General features: G+C 38.1%; 1 long non-coding RNA gene across 2 annotated transcripts in view; it reads right to left on the bottom strand.

The window, feature by feature from the left end:
* Nucleotides 1–17382: 17382 nt before the first annotated feature.
* The window catches only part of LOC106507246 (uncharacterized), a 47089-nt gene continuing 43574 nt past the window's right edge, over nucleotides 17383–20897 (bottom strand). For both annotated transcript variants that reach the window (XR_014813548.1, XR_014813549.1), the window contains exon 5: nucleotides 17383–18696. This is a non-coding gene — a long non-coding RNA (uncharacterized LOC106507246). The remainder of the gene's footprint in view (nucleotides 18697–20897) is intronic.

Consider the following 20897-nt stretch of genomic DNA (forward strand, 5'->3'; position numbering starts at 1 on the left):
TGTTTTTTGCTTTCCAGATGTGGAAAATTAGGTTTAGCATGACTAAGTAACCTGTGCTAAATATATTAGTTATTTACCTCTTCTATCTATTATTTTGTTCTATCTGCTAGCTATGGAATGAATCATCTAAAGAAGTGGCGCTCCTAAATTTTTTTTTTTCTTGTTAGGCCTGTACCTGTGGCATATGGACATTCCTAGGCTAGGGGTCAAATTGGAAGAGCAGCTGCAGGCCTACGCCACAGCCATAGCAACACCTGATCCAAGTTGCATTTTCAGCCTATACCACAGTTCACAGCAATGCCAGATCCTTTAATCCACTGAGTGAGCCCAGGGATTGAACCTGTATCCTCATGGATACTAGCTGGGTTTGTTACCACTGAGCCACAACAGGAACTCCTGGGGAGAATTTTTAAAGGCAGCTTTCGGAGGTGAGGCCTACAGGATTCATGACTTTCTTTCCCTTGGTTGGTGGTGAGGAAAGAGGTGTTTCAGGAATCTCAATCATTAGCTTTCTGGTTCCAACCAGTCTGGGGTCTATATTCTTGCGGTCAGCTGGTGGCCCCCCATCCTCCACCAGGGTGGGAGGGTGAAGGAAAACTCAGATATCCACGCCTTTGTTCTGTACATCCCCTGAGGCCAGACTAGGACTATTTAATTGCTGAACCATTATCATTACTTTTCTTGTTTAATTGCTCCTCCTTGGTTTCTGCATTCCTTCACTTCCCTTCCCCCCCCCCTTTTTTTTTTTTTTTTTTTGTCTTTTTAGGGCCACAGCAGCATATGGAAGTTCCCAGACTTTGGGTAGAACTGGAGCTGTAGCCATTGGCCTACAACACAGCCACAGCAACACCAGATCCAGGCCGCGTCTGTGACCTACACCACAGCTCAGGGCAATGCCGGATCCTTAACCCACTGAGCGAAGCCAGGGATCAAACCTAAGTCCTCATGGCTACTGCTCAGATTTGTTTCCGCTGAGCCACAGTGAGAACGCCCCACTTCCCTAATTTGTTAACTGCCACTGCCTGCTCTTTGGAACTCAGAGAAGGCCTAGGAGATTAAAGTCTTATTCTACAAATAAGAAATCTGGAATGTGGTGGAGCTTTTGAACCCAGAAGGGCCCTTCGGGGCACTGCCTGATTTCGAGCCTCCTCTTTTCTTTGACAGTCCTCAATTTTGAGAAGAGCAGGTATGCGGAGAGAAAGGGAATAAAGTTTTAGATAGGGAGTTTTAATCATAAACTTGACTGAGCAACTCAGTTTTAGGGATACTCAGTTTCAAACTGAATTTCTGGCCAGATGAAAAATTCTCAGCTTTTATTATGTAAGTGGATTTTACCAGAAAATTTTCTCAATCCAGTGATGTTTTTGAAGCCCACACCAGAAGCATATTGTTCTTTTTATCACTTGATTATGCCACTGAAAAGGAGACTTCCCAACTCTTTCTTGGGAAATCTGGCAGTGTGTGATAAACCTCTGGGTATTTGTGAAAATGATTTAGATTTGGAATCCAAACAATGCTAATACTAATTGTTAAGCAGCCATAAAGAAGTAGGTGTCCTACAAAGGGGTAATTTAGTCACGACCCCCAGGGATCAGCTCTCACAAATAAAATGCATTTTAGCGTGTCTAGAGATATGGGTTTAATATTGCCGGAGGCAGGAAGAAAGCTAAAAACAAAAACAGCAACAATCAATGAACAGTCTTCTCTGACTCAGAATGCTTACAAAAAAAAAAAAAAAGTAAATTGCTGACTGTTAAAGTTTAGTGTGAGGAAAACTTTATCGTTATTTACTTACTTTTAATGAGCTAGTTATTTCCCAGTGACATTTGAGGCAAGTTACAGTTAAAGGATACATGTGAAAGATGCTAAAAACCACAAGAGCAAGAAATAAAGAGAGAGAAAGTTAAAAGGAATCAACCGATAGGAACCTTTTTCAGGCTCGGCATAGACGAAGAAATTTTAATAAAGAAATTTCAATTAAGAAATCTCTCCTGTGTACACTTGTACCAGTCAGCTCAGGCTGCCATATCAAAATGCCACAAAATGTTGGGTGGCTTAGACATCTGGAATTTATTTCTCACATTTCTGGAAGCTGCAAGTCCCAGATCAAGGTCTGGCAGAACTGGCTGCTGGTGAGAACTCTCTTTATGATTTCCAGACAGACCCGGGTGCTCACGTGCATGGCCTTTCCTCTGAGCTGGAAGAGAGCTCTCTCCTCTCCTTTCCCTGTAAGGTCACCAGTGCTATAGGATGAAGGCCTCCCCCTTGTTGTGGCACAACCTTCATTACCTCCTGAAGGCCTTCTTTCCAAATGCAGTCACAGTGGAGGTAAAGACTTTAACTTAGGAACTTTGTGGGGACACGATTAACATTTAACTGGGAAGTCCCCATGGTGGCTCAGCGGTCAGGAGCCCGACTAGTATCCATGAGGATGTGGGTTCCATCTCTGGCCTTGCTCAGCAGGTTAAGGATCCGGTGTTGCCGTGGGCTGTGGTGTAGGTTGGAGATGCGCCTCTGATCTCACGTTGCTGTGGCTGTGGTATAGGTTGGCAGCTGTAGCTCACATTCGACCCCTAAGGGTTAAATATGCAACGTCCATATGCTGCAAGCGTGGCCCTAAAAATAAAACAACATTTAACTGTAAGATACATCATAGTCCTTAGTCTTAGTCTTTTGAAGTCAGTTTGCACTCTTAGCCCTGACTTCTCGGCTCTGGTTTCTGGCATCTTCCACTGAGCATCCATGAATCTCTGGCTTATACCTTAGCTCATCGTGTCTCCTTAGTAACTTAGTCTGCAGTGAATTATGAAATTCTGATTGCGAGGACCATCTTAAATATATGGTATTTATTCACTCAGGCAATCACTGTTATCAAATATGCATTGACTTCCACTACGTTCCAGAGATTGTCCTCAAATAAAATCATCAGCAAGTTTTTTATGTCCCTGCCCTCATGGCGTTTGGATTTTGGGGACTAAAGATGGTGCAAATGAATGACAGTCAAAAATAATAAAACTGACAGAGAAAATGAACATTTTTGTTCAGTATGTTCGATGAAACCATTAAATTAGTAATTTAATGGGAATTCTTGACAATAGGAATGAAAGATCTCTTTGATGTGAAATTATGTGTTAGCTGAAATAAAAAATGACAAAGCAACTACCCCTCTAAGGAGCTCTTTATATTCCAAGAAAAAATTAACAGCATATACAACATCTTAACCTGGGCAATAACACCATGCATGGGAAAAAGTGACCAAAGGTCTAAGTGGCTAATTAAGTTCAACTAGTCACATAGACTAGAAGCAATCAAGGGCCAAGTCACAAAAAACATGTAACACAGGAGCTTATAAACATATAATAAATTAACAGAAATGTCCAAAGTGAAGGGTCAATGTTGCAAAAGAAACGAAGGGTGATTAGGAGTTGTAATAACACATCAGGTCCCATACCAAATATCCCTAAGCAAACCTCAAGGTCAACGCAAGGAGACACCAAGATAGAGATGGAGGCGTAGTACCGAGCCCAACACCATCCAAGGCCCATGACATAGGAGGCACTCAACGCGGTCAATCTTTCTTTCTTCCTTCCTCCGACTCAGCCACAGGCACTCTACCCATTCTTACCCTTCGGAGATCGTCTATTTCTCTATAGGCATGTGTTGTGGAAGATGACAAAAAAGCAAGTCTCATTTTCCTACCAAAACATACTATCCTTTCAAAATAGCACCAATGCTTATGCCTTATTAGACCCTCTCTGTTTATTTAGTTAAACCAATAAGCACTGAATTCCTATTATATGCAAAAGATTTTGCTGTTTGCTACACAAGCCATTGTCTCTATTTTCAAGAAATTGATCACACAACCCACCCTGGGCCAAAATTCTATTTCCAATAAAAATACAAATGCCTAAATGGCAACCGAATGGGTGGTGTATATGGCAATTTGGAGATCGAATGAAACAATTGGTTCCTGGAATATCCCCAGAAGAGACCTCAATATCTGACCCAAGGAAGGGTTCTTCTAAATGTTACATGAGAGAATAACACATAAACTATGCACCCCAGCCCCCAGCGCAGAAACCGTCCGAAGGGGCATGTTAGGATGGCACGTGTGCTTATAACTTCTGAACATTTAATTTTCGCATGATGTGTCTGGATCAATTTTTCTCTCTCAAAAATTGCGTATAAGAATTTGATTATTATCCTAAGAATGCTGACTGTCGAATGATAGCTCTATGAGGCTAATAACGATCAATGGCATTTAATTTATCAAACAAGCAGTAAATCAAAACACCCTGAGCAGAAGCACAATATATTTGATTTCTTCACTGAGACTCAATAACTCTATTTACATGTGAAGAAATAATGGGGTTGCCAGACATTCTCTTTTAATATACATAAAGAAAATTGGATTTTAGGATTTCCCTCCACAAGGTCTCCGTAACAGACAATTGTGTGCCCGTCGCTGTAATTTTGCCAACATCAACAGTTCCAAGAGCATCCTTTGGATGGCTGATTTTGGCACAACTTCGTTTAGACTAAATAAGTAGTCCATGCTGTTTATACATTATAAAATAGGCATGTTTCTCAGGGACATAAACCTGGGCTGCAAGATGTCATTTTGTATTTGTTTATAGAGAAATCAACACTGTAATTAATTAGATCTGGTAATACCATCAGCTGGCTCACCTGCCCCCACAAAACTGGCTCCAAGAATCTCTCCCCTGGTCAGATCCTGTCCCTCGTCCTTATTTCTTTTCTGCTGAACAGAAACAGAAGTCAGGAGTTCTTAACTTTCAGCCAGTGGACATATCAGTATGCTGGCAATTTTTTTTTCCTTTAGTAATTAGGTAGATTTATTTTTATTTATTTTTTATTAAAATAGAGTTGACTTACAGTGCTGTGTCAATTTCTGCTGTACAGCATAGTGACCCAGTCATACATACATATATATGTATTCTTTTTCTCACATTATCTTCCATCATGTTCTATCCCAAGAAACTGGATAGAGTCCCCTGTGTTATACAGTAGGACCTCATTGCCTGCCTATTCTAAATGTGGGAGTTTGCATCTACCAACCCCAAACTCCCTGTCCATCTCACTTCCCCCCTTCCCCTTGGCAACCACAAGTCTCTTCTATATCTCTAAGAGTTTGTTTCTATTCTGTAGATAGGTTCATCTGTGCCATATTTTAGATTCCACATATGAGTAATATCATAATCGTATGTATCTTTCTCTTTCTGACCTACTTCGCTTAGTATGAGAATCTCTAGTTGAATCTATGTTGCTGCAAAGGGCATTATTTTGTTCTTTTTATAGACGAATAGTATTTCATTGTCTGTACATATCACATCTTCTTCATCCATTCGTATGTCAATGAACATTTAGGTTGTTTTCATATCTTAGCTATTGTGAATAGTGCCGCAGTGAACACAGGGGTGCATTATTTTTTGAATGAAAGTTTTGTCTGGATATATACTCAAGAGTGGTATTACTGGATCACACGGTACTTCTATATTACTGGCTATGTTTTGAGTTCAGTTGAGAACAAAAAAAAATCTACCCCCTTACTTTTGAAGTCCACTAGAGATCGCAGCTCTATATTAAATATTTTACCTTTCTTCATGCTCACAACAGCCACAAGAGTTATACTGAACACAGAATCACACGTTACTTTACAGATAATGACGATGGTCTGAATGGCCTGGTAATTAGTAACTAGCAACTAGCAGATTGGTCCAGAGTGTTTACAGAATGAATTTGGGGACTCTTGATTTTCACACACTTCACTCTTGGTAGTATCAATTCTGTATTCTTCCATATTGCACAGCTTCATGCTAAGATCTGTTTTTATTCCTCTGACAGAGGACCTCAGAGTACCTCACTTAATTATAAATCATGCACATGACCCTGTTTCAAAAGTTTAGACTATAGTCATTTTTATATCCAATGGCAGGTATTATCTTAGAAACCTTCATGAGTGATGAGAAAGAAACTATTAAAATGAGAAAAATGAAGAGAAAAATAAAAATGAAAAAAGGTCTTATATCAGCATCCTCCAGAAAAATGCTTCAGTTATTACATAAAGAAGAGGCAGTCTGCTTTTGGTGCAGAAGAATATGATAGGGTTACTCAGCAATTGCTGAAAAGAAATATTAGAATTTCCAGGATAGTTGGCTACACATCCCTCTAAAATATCAAGGAAAAAATTCCTCTTTTACTTTTGCAAGAGGTAATGTCACTGAAATGTCTTTATAACATATATATGTTTGAATTTAATTTTTTAATTTTTCAATTTTAAAAACAGCATCTCAGAGTTCCCATTGTGGTGCCGCAGAAATGAATCTGTCTAGGAACCATGAGGTTGCAGGTTTGATCTCTGGCCTTGCTCAGTGGGTTAAGGATCTGGCATTGCCGTGAGCTCTGGTATAGGTCACAGACGTGACTCGGATTTGGTATTGCTGTGGCTGTGGTGTAGTCTGGCAGGTGTAGCTCCAATTCAACCCCTAGCCTAGGAAACTGCATATGCCATAGGCACAGGCCTAAAAAAATAAAAAATAAAAACAGTATCTCAAGAGGATTTAAGTTACTTGTTAAAACAGAGGAGAAAATAATTACATATTTTCATCTCACAAGCATCGTTGTCTTCATGTCCATATTTCTTTCTTGTCTTTATATATAACACACATTGTTTAGCACAATGTTCTTCAAAATGGTCGTGGAGTATTTGTATGGTCCATGCTTCAGAAAGTTCAGTTAAACAATGAAATAAATTGTTTATCTTGTCTCAATCGTATTCACTTACTTTACCACTGACCCACTCTTTTATCCATGGTGGAAAACAAATGGCCTTCCTTATATTGGGTGTATTATTTTTTTGAATGAAAGTTTTGTCTGGATATATGCCCAGGAATGGGATTCCTGGATTGCATGTGGGCAAGAGGGAGGGGGAATGGGTACCAACTGACATATTTCAGGGTGGTTGTTGGGTGATTGTCCACTGGGCCTGGGAGGAAGCTAACCAATTCTAAGTGCTTTCCATGAGCCAGGTATTAAGCTAAGAGAAATGTTCAAGTAAGCATGCAGGTATGCACAATTTCACATACTACTGGACAGATAAAGAACTCGTAACCCCATTTAGATTAATCATAGTAAACTATAGTTTTGAATGACATAAGATAATAGTGAAGAAATTCCTTTAAGAAAATACAATTCCACAATAAACTTATTTTAAGACAAAAAATTTGATTTGAGGGATCATGATATTGTCTTGGGTGGATATGCTTTTCTATGAAAACAAACTCAGTAAAAATTGCACCAAAAATAGCCTAATTATTGATGTTCTATCTTGTGTATGATTCTTTTTTTGTGTGTTTTTTTTATTTGGAAAGAATTTTATTTTTAATTTTTTTATTAAAGTATAGTTGATTTACGCTATTTCTTCAACGGTTGATGATTCTTAACTTGTCTGTATTTCTATCCTTAAACAGAACAAGTCCTGTATCTTAAGGCATTATCTCCCCCTCTACCTCCCCACACAGCCCCAAGGGTTTCCTCAAGTTTTTTGGAGTTCCCTTTGACCTTGTAAAGATGGCAGTCCACACTTGCCATGAGTCTTGATAAGACCTGTGTTGTTTCTCCCCTTTGGGACTTCTCTGACATGCTACCCTTCCAAGGATATGACCAGTGCATCCAGGAACACCAGCATTTATGCCTCCAAGGTTACCTGAGGTTAGATTTCTGGTCTAGATGGAGGGCTGGTGAGGGTACTTTAAGGTGTCAATGCTGTATTTCGCTCATAGAATTACAAGATATTTAGCCACTATAATAGCACTGACTTGCTGATAATCTTTTCACAATAAACCTGAAAATAAATCCTAAAGTACTCAACAAAAAGAAAAAAAAATCACAAAGTATCTGAAAAATTAAGTAACTTAATAGCCATCAAATGCTTGGATCTGAATACAGTTAATAATTATAATGAAATAAGCAGAAGTGTTCTGAAAAGTTAAGTACCCCCAATAAAACACTTTAAAGAAACTAATGAATAAAATTCAAAGAAAAACATAACAAATAAGGGCAGAGGTATTATTCTTTTTTTGAGTTATTATTCTTAATAAAGAAATAGTTATGTAGATCAACTTTTAAGGGGGAAAACAGCAACGTAGTAGACAAATCGTAAGCATCATAGAGACTTCGTGAAAGAGGAAATATCAGTGATAATATTGAGCATTAAATATTAACTTAGAGATGTTAATATAAAATAATAGAACCTTTTCTTTCAAATTGCAACTATTCATAAAATGGTGATACTCAAAGCTGGCAGGTAGGAAGTAAAAAGGGAATTTTCATACATTGTAAGTAGACTAGTCATCAATAGAGTTGATTAGCAGAGTTTAATGTAAGAAACAAATATATATATGTTTGAAGAGAGCCACACAAATATTATTTATAGAACAAAAACCTTAGAATAATCTAAATGTTGAAAAAATATGAAAATTATTAATCAGAATAATTTCACGTTATATTATGCAGTTTTTAAAATGACGTTTATGGTAATCTGTCAGTCGTGTATTTTTTTATGCAATGTTAAGTGAGAGACACAGAATGTTGTTGTGAAAAACATGCATAAAATTTAGACATAAATGCTCTAAAATTTATTTTAAAATGAATATTTTTACATCATGTGTTCTTGAACTTTAGTGCAGCTAAGAAATTTGCCTAAAGGGAAGAAATTCCTGATCTACAGTCCTAAAATTTCTGGTTCAATGAATCTGTAGAGGAGCATAAGAAGAGTCTGCATTGTTTGTCTTTTGTAACCTACATATCATTTTTTTTTCGGTTTGATTGACATAATTGCCTCACGGCACTGTGTAAGTTTATGGTGTACAGCATAATGACTGGACTTACAGTGAAGTGACTGCCAAAATAAATTGTTTGCATCCACCATCTCATATAGATGCACAAAAAATGTAATTTTTCCCCTATGATGAGAACTCTTAGGGGTCTACTCTCCTAACAATTTTCAAATATTTCATACAGCAGTGCTCACTATATGTCATCAAGTTGTACATTAACTCTTTAGCACTTAGTGTCTTCTAGCTAAAAGTTTGTACCTTTTGACCACATTTATATAATTCCCACACCCACATCCCCTACCTATTATAACCACAAATCTGATTTTTAATGAATTCTTGTTTGCTTGTATTTTAGTTTCCATGTATATAAGTGAGATTATACAGTATTTGTCTTTATTTCATTTAGCATAATGCTCTCAAGGACCACTCATGTTGTTGCAACTAGAGGGATTTCTTTCTTTCTTATGGGTTAATAATATTTGGTTTTATATATTTCACCAAGCTTCTTTATTCTCTCATCTACTGATGGACACTTAGGTTGTTTTCATGTCTTGGTTATTTTAAATAATGCTGTTAATGAGCATAGGCATACAGATGCCTCTGGACATAGTGTTTACATCTCCTTTGTACAGATTCCCCAAAGTAGAATTGCTGGACCATACAGTAGTCCCATTTAAAAAAGATTTTTTTGAGGAGCCGCCATGCTCTTTTCCATAGCGGCTATTCCACCAACAGTTCTCAAGAGTTCCTTTTTTATCCCTATCCTCACCAGGATTCACATCTCTTTTTTTTTATGACAGGCATTTTAACAGATGTGAGGTGATGTCTTATGATTTAATTTGCATTTTCCTAATAATTAGTCATATTAAGCACTTTTTATATACCTTTTGGCCATTCCTGTGCCTTCTTTGGGACAATGTCTATTTGGGTCATTTGTCCGTTTTTAATTATATTATTACTATTTTGGCTATTGAGTTATACAAATTCTTTATACCTTTTTTTTGGTCTTTTTAGGGCTGCACCCTCAATGTATGGAGGTTCCCAAGCTGGTGGTCAAACTGGAGCCGTAGCTGCCGGCCTTCGCCACAGCCACAGCAACACGGGATCCGTGCTGCGTCTGAGGCCTACACCACAACTCACGGCAACGCCGGATCCCTAACCTACTGAGCAAGGCCAGGAATCGAACTCGAGTCCTCGTGGATACTAGTCGGATTTGTTAACCACTGAGCCATGACGGGGACTCCTCTTTATACATTTTGGATATGAACTCCTTATCAGATATATGGTTTGCAAATATATTTCTTCCCATTTGGTAGGTTTTCTTTTCATTTTGATGACTGCTTGTTTGCTGTGAAGAATCTTTCAGTTAGTTGTAGTCTCACTTGTTTATTTTTTAAATTTATCGCTTGTGTTTGATGTGTCATATTCACAAAAAATCACTGCCAAGACCCACATCAGGGAGTGTTTTTTCTATATTTTCTTCTAAGAGTTCTGTGGTTTTCTCCATTCAGTATCCGTGGCTTCCACATCAAACATTAATTGACTATATATATGCATATGTTTATTTTTGGGCTCTCAGTTCTGTTCCATTGGTTTACAGTGATTTGTCAGTCATGTGATAAGGCTTTTTATGCTATGTTAGGTTATAGACACTGAATTTAGTTTCATAAAAGCATTCCTAAAAGAGTTTAGATGGAAATGCTCCAAAATATATTTTTAAATGAATATTTTTACATTATATGTTCTTAAACTTGGGTTCGGATAGGAACTTGTCTCAAGTGCAGATTCCTGGCATATAGTCCTAAAATTTCTGAATCAATGGATTTGAAGAGGGGCTCAGGGAGTTCTGTGCAGTGGGTGAAGGACTCAGTGTTGTCACTGAAGTGGCTTTGGTCGCTGCTGTGGCACAGGTTTGATCCCTGGCCCAGGAATTTTGCATGCTGCAGGCACAGCCAAAAAAATAAAGGTGGGGGGAATAAATCTGCAATTTAAAACCCCAGGTGCCTTGAATGCAGGCAATCTGCAGAATACACATGGAGAACGCTATTTCAGTTAGTAGGATCATGCATGCACGGATACACAAATACTTACAAAACATATATAACATATACAAACATGCATGATCAGGACTATATAATAAATAATGCTTATAGAATATGTATATACACTATAGAATTACATAAATATAGTCCTAGTTATATTTGCTTTTATTTTAAGCTTTAATTTCCAATCTGTATGAGCAGTTTCTATAATCTGCATTTTTTTTTTTAATTTTAAAAGGATTTGTGGGATGCAATAGTCACTAAAGATCATTTTTGGTCTCTTCAGTTCACTTCTTCCTGAAGTTTCCTCTTTAACCAGGAAAACAAAATTCTCTTTTGCCCACTTTAAATATATGCCCTCAGTAGAAATGTAATGCAACCTGAGGGGGAGATTCTGGCTCCGTGACTTCGCATTAAATGGATAAGACGGAATTGACATTTGTAAAGTGGCCTAAGCGTCCATTCCACAGACAACAAGGCTCTGACTTGGAAGACGACGAGTGAAGGAGGTAAAGTTAAGAGCCCTTAAGAACAGGAATGACTGGCTTTCAGCTGCATGGGCTATTGGCAACACAACTCCACGGACAGTGAAAAGAGAAAAGAGGGTCTCTGCCCCAGAGACACAGTGGGAAGGTTTGTACAGAGGCGTTCCCCTCCATAGAAACAAACAAGAAAATCACCCATTGGCCCAGTTTCAGCTGCCAAAGGAAAGGATCAAAGTGATTTAAAGGAGACGCTCAATGTCAAGATGGGCTCAGATTTCACACCTAATCTAGTTTCTTCTGCTCCACAGACCAACCAGGCAGTCACCAGTCTCAAAGGGCAATCAGACTGAGAGGGCTGGCTTTCAGTTCACAGAGCCTGAGTGGAATTCCTTGCCCTGCTCCTTACAGGTGTCTGCACTTGGGCAGTTCATGTGCACTCTAAGTTGATTTCCTCATCTGTATATTAGCTGAGCAGAGAGGGAAACCTCTTAGGTCTGGAATTGCCTTATCAGGTATTTGATACAAGACTATATGACCAGTTCTGACATGTAAAATGGCATTTCTCTTATTATGGAAGGCTGAGTAAGTCTTTGGCCGAGATGAGTTGGGGAAGCTTATCATGGGCAGAGACAAGCACACAGCGAAGCAAATCGCAGTAAGAAAGAGCAGCCTTCTGGGAACTGATCATGGACATCATAGTCTGCAAAGGGAGAGCATCAAGAAAGCAAAACTGCGGAGTTTAAAATATAGTAAGTCAGGAAGGATAGCGGCCATGTTGCAGAACTGAAAAACAACTTGCCAAAGTTGCCGATGGAAAAACCTGAGCACGTGTGAACCTTGGAGAAAAGATATAGAGGGAATGACCCCACGCCTTTTTATTTTTATTTTTCAAATAGAATCTGAGAGTCAGATATGTGGAAGTGTGGGCTCCTTAAATTGTTTACTTCAGTGGTTCTGAGTTTGGAATTTGCGAATCATTAATGTGAAGCAAAATGAGAGATTGATGGTGTGTTGCAAGTGATGCTATTTTGCCATAATGATATATATTTATATTTATACATGTATACACACAAAAAATCTGGCTTTGTGTTATAAATTCAAGTTTTTAACTTATTTTGACATGAGATTAATAACAATTACCTAGTTACCAACCACACACCCTCAGAATAAAAGATGGTCCTTTAGGTTTAACACATTTTGCTTCATAAGAAATACTTTAATTTTTGTGTTTTTTTGTGATCAATAACAATGTTATCACAGACCTGCACCATAATTTTTACGGCATTTGGGGACACATTTATAAGTACAAAGGGCAGTCAGCGAAATATGTGAAAGATAAGATATGGCTAAATTTGACTATAAATAAGGAAAAATATTTTGAATGCTAATTAATAATAGTCTCCAGGAGTTCCCATCGTGGCTCAGTGGTTAACGAATCCGACTAGGAATCATGAGGTTGAGGGTTTGATCCCTGGCCTTGCTCAGTGGGTTAAGGATCGGGCATTTCCGTGAGCTGTGGTGTAGGTCTCGGATCCCGCGTTGCTGTGGCTGTGGTGTAGGCTGGTGACTACAGCTCCAATTCAATCCCTAGCCTGGGAACCTCCATATGCTGTAGGAGCAGCCAAAGAAAATGGCAAAAAGACAAAAAAAATAAAATAAAATAAAATCGTCTCCATTTCACTGGAAGTGTCCCCCAAAGTTTGTGTAATGGACTCGGGCATATAAGAGAAAAACATTTACTAACTGCTCCCTAGGTCAGACATGTACTAGGTCCTGCATCTTTACAATCTCCATGAATACTAAGAGAAGATGGTGAATTTGCCCATGTTAACACAGGATATAAGAGGACAATGTAGCCATTTAAAACCGAGGTCCTCCTGCCTTTGTCTTTGCCTTATTTATCTCCATTTGTTGTTGTGGAAATATGGCTGGAAGGATGAACAGGAGCCTCAGAAAGACACTAAATAATAGCGACAAATTCGTTAATTAATCTTTAATAAATTAAAGATACATATAAAAGTGTTTCTTAATCTACCTGTGTACTCCTGGATAGCACATTTCCAGTTTTATCAACTTATCTATACTCTCTTGCAGTACAATACCTTGAACACAGTAAATATCCTTATGTGCGAATGCAATGGAGTAGTTCCTTTTTCTAAATAATGCACTCAATTTAGATTAAAAAACCCATGTTGTGTTTCCTTTGTGGCCCAACGAGACCAGCAATATTTCTGGAGCACAGGGATGCAGGGTCAATCCCTGGCCCAGCACAGTGGGTTAAGGATCCAGCATTGCCTCAGCTGTGAGATAGGTCATAGCTCCAGCTTGGATCTGATCCCTGGCTTGGGAACTCCATATACGGTGGGGCAGCCAAAAAGGGGGAAAAAATGTAGAATCAGAAGGGTTTTACTCTTATTTTTGGATTGATGTGATGCTGAGAATTCCATCAACCTCTCTAGCATTAATAATAATAATAAATCATCCAAATTTTAATAATTTTTTCCAAAGTAAAATCAAATCTCATGCCAAAATAGGAATTAAAGAAGTTAACCAAAGGAGGCAAATAAAGTTTCCTGAGTTATCGTTTTCCCCAAAGCAGCTAAAAGTGAGAAGACCTAACATTTTATACAAGTGAGATTACTTGGAGTTGTCTTTGGGAAAGTACATATAAAGATTGTGCCTTTTCACAAGGTCACATAAGACACATGAATTATGAACTTTGCTCTTTAGGAATGAATGGCAGAGTTACCATTTTACAAATGTATGTTGAAGTAGAACATCTGTCTTCTGAAAACCTCTTGTTTAATGTCCATTGGTTTTGCAATCTTGCTTATTCTTTTTTTATGTGCATGGATTATGGACTAATGCATTCTTTGATATCCCAAGTAAGAGAAAATAAATGTATGCATTCATCTAAGACCCAAAGTTTCCATCCCAGTAACATCTTTAAAAGGATGGGGACACTCCCTCCTCTTACTTAAATGGTGCAACAATAGGCCAAGAACCTGTCCACAGACCTGGTATGGGGTTGTGCCAAAGACCTCACTTATTCTCTCTCGCAGATACTGCTGATTAATGGCATTTTGAGGCAGCAGAACCGATTAAGGATCTCTATGCTTGTTCAATTGGATCAAAGTCTAGGAAAAGAATACTGAAGCATTATTTGTTGGCAGCCACCTAGATTCCCAACTATATATCATGTAACAAACGGTACTAAGACTTTCAGTACACTTGAGGATCTAAATAATACTGATGGATGAGACAGTGGTGGAGTCTCAGCAGTCAGAAAATGTTTGAAGTTTCAGACAGTTGTTTGAGGTCAAAGCAATAAGTAATCCAGAGTACTAAGTATTTCAAAGAAGCACCAAGTCAGTAGCACCAAAATGAGCTTTAACCCCCTAGCTGGAAATACCTACTACCTGTTCTCTTTCGTATTTCCTAAATGGGTATTTTCCAATGCCTCGATTCCCTTAAATGCATGCACATGTGATACACAGATAGAGGCATAAATGCCCAAGTTACTTATAAGGGATTTAATAGAAAGAATTATGCAAGGAATCAAAATAGGTTCTTTCAGGTTAGGTTCTGAAAATTTTTAATCTTTTAACCTTTTAATTAGGTTTTCCTAAGAGGAAATATTGTGCAGGAATATAGGATTGTTGCCTATTTATAAACTGACACGAATTTGAACCTGGGATAGTATAAATTATATATAAAGAGAGATTAGATTAATCTATGTAACATTATTAATATAAACATAAATGCACTAATGTTCACTATTACGTGTAAGTTCACATTAGAGATGTGTTAAAAACAATATCTAGGATCATAAAATATGATAAGTCCTTAAAGGTCACTTAGATCGGTTCCTAAATTCAAGAAAAAAAAAGTAGGGGGAGCAAGCTTCAGAATTTAATGGTTATTGGAGTTCCCGTTGTGGCTCAGCAGATTAAGAACCTGATATAGTGACTGTGAAGAGTCAGGTTCGATCCTTGGCCTAGTTCAATGGGTTAAGAATCCAGTGTTGCTGCAAGCTTCAGTGTAGATCACAGATGTGCCTTGGATCCGGCATTGCTATGGCTGTGGTATAGGCTGACAGCTGCTGGTCAGATTGAATGAACCCCTAGCCCAGGAATTTCCATATGCAGCAGGTGTGGCCCTAAATAGAAAAAAAACAAAAAAAAAGCAAAAAGATTGAGAGAGAGAGAATTTAGTGGTTATGGCTATTGCCCAAGAGCATGCAACTATTTGGTAGGTAAACTTAAATTTGAACAAAAACCTTCTGATTTCCAATAGAGTGTTCTTTCCATGAATTTAACCTAGCGTAGTTCCAAATTTTAACTCATATGTCTAATTTGTTGTTCTTATAAATTTGGGTTATTTTATTTATTTTTCTCCCCTCCCCACTTTTCATTCTAAGTTGCTCACTTACAAGTTGAAAGGGTTATAAGATAAATAATTACCTAATCTGGTACAAAACACAGGGCAATTTGACCATGTGAGCATGTTCCATAAAGCTATGTTCCAACTCTTAAGAAAAATCGTTAGCCTATAAGATAATTCTTCCTTCTCCTGTTTTTGCCTTCAGTAACTTATTATTGTTGGCCTTGCATTTGCACTAGATTCAGTTTTGTAAAATCTAGATTTTATTGTCCATCTCTTCTATCTAGCCCCAATATTTTCCCAACTTCTGCTGCAGGTCCATCTTACCTTTAGGGCTGGTATCAGCTCAGTGGCCATGCCTCACACTGTTTGACCATATGCTCCACAGCCAAGTAAATTTTGATATCATAGTGCCTTACCAGCATATCAAAGTTATATACATTGGTATAAATTCTTGTCCTCACCTCCAGTCTTATGGGGAAAATCTCTGGCTATTGCCTCTGACTGGTTTGATAAGACTAATTCTGGACATTGTTATTAGTAAGTATTAAGACATCTGGTTACCTAGACACATAAGCTATGTCTTCCACGTAGCCCTTGAGAGCAATAAAGGTAATATCTTACCTCCATCTGTTGAATCCATTGCCTTACTTCTAAGTTGGTTCAGAATGCAAAGAGAGAAGATGGGTTCTCTTTATTTGTCATCCCTCAACCAAAACAAAATATCAAGAATATTCTTAGGTATTTTTTTCTGTATTCCCAGATCATGATAATTTATTTTCTCATCTCTTATAGCAAGGGAGAACCCAAATTATAACACTGTACCTATTCTGTTATCTAACTTTAAAAAATCTTTACTAATTTGATAAGCAAAATAATATGCAATGTGCTTACGAATCTTCCATTCCTTGTCAATATTCTATCGTGACTTGAATCTTAAGGAGTATTTTTATAATTTAGCGAAAGCACTAGTTATCTACAACTAGTGCTTGTACATTTCAAACAGAGGTTCCCCCAGTGGTGACCTGCACTAGCTGGAACTCAAATATATGTTTGCCTTCCTTATATTCATATTTTTTGCTTCCCTGTAGAAACACTTTATAAATAATTCATAGATCGTGTTTACAATTGTCTGCCAATTAATAATGCAATAACTAAAGCACAGAAATATTGCCAGTAAGTGATTTACTGGGGATGGATCATCGTAGGATAATGTGGTACATGTAAAATTCATACAGAAATCTACAATAATCGTGGACTCTGGGGAAGTGAGCGTAAAACCATGTCTTTGGGTATTTTCCAATATAACATGTAAACAAAAACCAAAAATGATACCTTCCAAACACATCAGATTTCAATTACTAAACTTTATAAATATGTCTATATCTGACATTTGTTAGGTACACTATATTGAACATTTTCTTGGGAAAAACAAAGGCAATCCTCATAATTTGAGAATTGTATGAAAATGACCCAATTTTAGAGAGATGTGAAAATAACCCTAAAAAAATAAGATCCTAACATATCAAAACTGGACTCACAAAAAAGATAACCACAGAAAATTAAAAATTATTAGATTTTTAGCTCCTCATTTGAGCTTGCACCTCCCTATTTTGTTAAACGAGCCCACAGATGCTCTGAGTGGGTTTAACACGTCATATGTAAAGACATTATTTGCACGTTCATAATTTCCAGCTTAGATTTCATGGCCAATGATAAAAGAATGTATGGATATTGAGGCAGGGTAAAGAGATAGATTAGACTATCTGTAATAGACTGATTACAAAGTGGCTACAATGATTCCGCTTCCTGTATCCACATCCCATCACAGAGGAGCATCTATTTTCACTCCTCTAAAAGCCAGGTTAGCTTTGTGACTTGCTTTGGCAAGAGAATGCAGTGGAAGGGTCACTGTGGCTCAAGGGGACTTGTGTGCATCTCCTCTCTGCTTTCTCTTAGACACTTGTCACTGACATGGGACAATGTCCAGTCTAATGGGCCAGAGGATGCGGCGTCATATGGAACAGAGGCAGTTCTACTGAGATGCCCCAGCAAAACTGATAGCAGACAACAGCTGCATGAAGAAGACTAGCAAACTAGAAAAATCCCCCAGAGAAGCCCAGTCCAAATAAGCGATCTGCAGAATTTTGAGCCCATGGTTGTTTTGTTAAGCTGTAACTTTTAGGAGAGTTTTTTTATGCAGCATATGCAAACAGATATGTAGTCTTCTTAGCACTAGTAAAACATGCTGCTGCTTGCCGTAGATTACTGACAACCCTGATAAAATGTAAAGCTTTGTCCAGCTAAAAGCCTAAAAAAAGAGAAGGGGTGCTCTTGGGGTGTCAGCAGAGGCTCTGGTTGAAATCCAGCACTGGTGCCGTTCAAAATAAAAAAATATGCTTGTTTCTGGTCACAAGCAAAGGACAATCTGTTTCAGCCAGATCATCTCTGTGGTAGGATTAAGGAGCAGAGTCTATGATCAGAAAACAATTCTTTGCAGCCAAAGGCTGAAATGACTTCTAACAACAGAAAGATTTCTCTGTAATTAATTCTCCAGAGTGCCATGCCTCATCAACCAAGAGGAAAAAAGATTAGATGACAAGTATTCTAGCTAATCAAAACAAGTGACCATTTAAACAGCTTGATGCGTGTTGCTGGGACGATGAGGGACATAGCAAACGACATTTGATACTTGCTTTAAGAAGTCTTTTCCACCAACAGCAGAGAGGAGACATGGGATGAGAAAGTCTAGCAAAGCATATCCAATTGGGCGACATGTGGACCCTGCAGACGGGAGGCAGACAGAGTGGTCTCGAAGGATCCATCCAAGAAAGCACCATGGAGGGGAAAGGTGACCCAACAATGGGAGGAATGATGGACAGTAAGGGCTTGAGAGTGCAGAGGTAAGTAGCTGAAATGAGGCATTACCTGAAGGAAGAAAACCAGAAGTGAGGGAAATTATGTCGGCGCTTCAAATAACCACCCCCTTTCAAATAAAACATAGCATAAGAGAAGGGAATGAGTCACCTACAAAGAACGCTAGGGCTAAATTAAAACTTGAAACATCATAATAATTTTTTTCTCCCTTAGCTCTGCTAGCTCTGCTACCTTCATTTCTTCCTACCTAGAAAGTACCCAACACAACAGTGAGGGATTAGAGGGGGAAAAATGAATGAAAAAGAAAACAAAACCAAAAACAAACAAATAAACAAAAGAAAAAACAAAGCCCCTTCAAGTTTTCTGGTTCAGGTTGGGTCTACCTTTAAGAAGGAGAACATTTTAAAATTCAGTAATATGTGGTTCGATAATATATTTAGTAGGACTTCCTTTAATGGACAATTTTTAATTACTTGAAAGTAACCATAGAATTTATTTTTAACTTTCATATCATCCAAAGCTGGTGAAAAGCAACTCAAATAAATTGCTTTGGAAAGACATTGGTGAGAAAAAATAAAGTGGCATAAATCCAGCTCATGCAATAAATAAATTTTATGTGTACCTAAGTAGTTTAGTTCTAATTCCTTTTAGAAAATCCATATTAAATAATAAATTTACCTTAAAATAGGAACATATTTTATTTAACTAAAAAATTGATGACAAATTAAATGTCCAAGTGTGAGAAATGAAAAAAAGAGACAAAAGGTTTTTTACCGTAATTTCTAGCTAGTTGGTATGTTATTTTCCTCCTTGCACTGAGAGAGATGTTGTAGCAAACTAACATTGCTATTTTTTCCCATTTCTGATATATTTGTACACCAAGAGTGCATCCCATTTGCACCTCCCTTCTCAGTAATTTTCAGACAATCTGTTTCCATCCATTTATTCAACCAGCTGTCTCATTGTCTACCTACCTAGCAAAGTCATGTGATTGGTGCTAGAGCCAAAAGGCAAAAGTCACAGCCCCATATTCCCACCTAAAGTTCATAACATGGTACAGAAAGTAAAACAATAGACAGAGTCATTCATATAGTTAAGTACCCGGTATATGGAAACACAATGGAGGGGATTTTTCTTAGCTAAATATTTAAAGACGAACAGAAACTGAGAAAAAGCTGTGTTTTCCTATCTGGAAGAATGTTGGCTATAAAGACATAAGGACATGAAACCAGCCTGATACATTCAAGAAACGCCAGGTGTCTCAACAGGGGTTGAGAGAAGAGCATTTGGGTTTGCATGCAAGATATGAATGAATAATGAAAATAAAGAGATAAGAGTCAAACCTTAAAGAGCCTTTTTTTTTTTTCTTTTTTTTCCCTTCCCTCACTCACAGCATGTGTAAGTTCCAAGGCCAGTGATCAAACCTGAACCATAGGAGTTCCCATCATGGCTTGGTGGTTAATGAATCTGACTAGGAACCATGAGGTTGCAGGTTCGATCCCTGGCCTTGCTCAGTGGGTTGGGGATCTGGCATTGCCATGAGCTGTGGTGTAGTTTGCAGACGCAGTTTGGATTCTGCGCAGCTATGGCTCTGGCATAGGCCGGTGGCTATAGCTCCAATTAGACCCCTAGCCTGGGAACCTCCACATGCCGTGGAAGCAGCCCGCAAAAGGACAAAAATAAATAAATAAATAAAACCCAAGCCATAGCAGTGACAATGCTGGATTCTTAACCCATTGAGCCACCAGGGAACTCCTTTGAACAGCAACCCCTTGGAAGGCAGTGAGGAACTCAGCCATGGCAAGATTAACTTTCATGTTTGCAGCTTCCTGAGTCAATGCTCAATTGACTTTCAAAGGCATTCTCTTCCCCAGTATCCACCTAACCAAATGCTCCATACCTTGAGGACGCTTATGTTTGTGTAAGTCTCAGTTCTTCCCTAAGGTATGGGCTGCCAGGCTGTCATCATGTGTCTATTCCTTGGAAATATGATCAGTACTTTTACAGAAGAGAATTAAAACAGCTACGCAATTGACAATCATTTTCCCCTTTCCCATTTACCCATGCTTTTTGAATAAGTCTCTAGGGATGCTGTTTTTTTTTGTTTGTTTTAAGAGAACTGAAAAGATTTAGTGGAAAAGGAGAGAAAAGAGACTAATTGAAGAGAAGATGAAAAAGACAGTAAAAAATACCAACCTAAGATTAAGATAAAAGCGAGCCAGGGCTGAGAGAGAAGAAAAATAAGCTAGAAA

This window comes from Sus scrofa, chromosome 8 (genome assembly GCF_054392235.1).
Source record: "Sus scrofa isolate SSC_HxYL_T2T_F1_AM1 chromosome 8, Sscrofa_HxYL_maternal_Yorkshire_Landrace_v2.0, whole genome shotgun sequence".
NCBI classification, from domain to species: Eukaryota; Metazoa; Chordata; class Mammalia; order Artiodactyla; family Suidae; genus Sus; species Sus scrofa.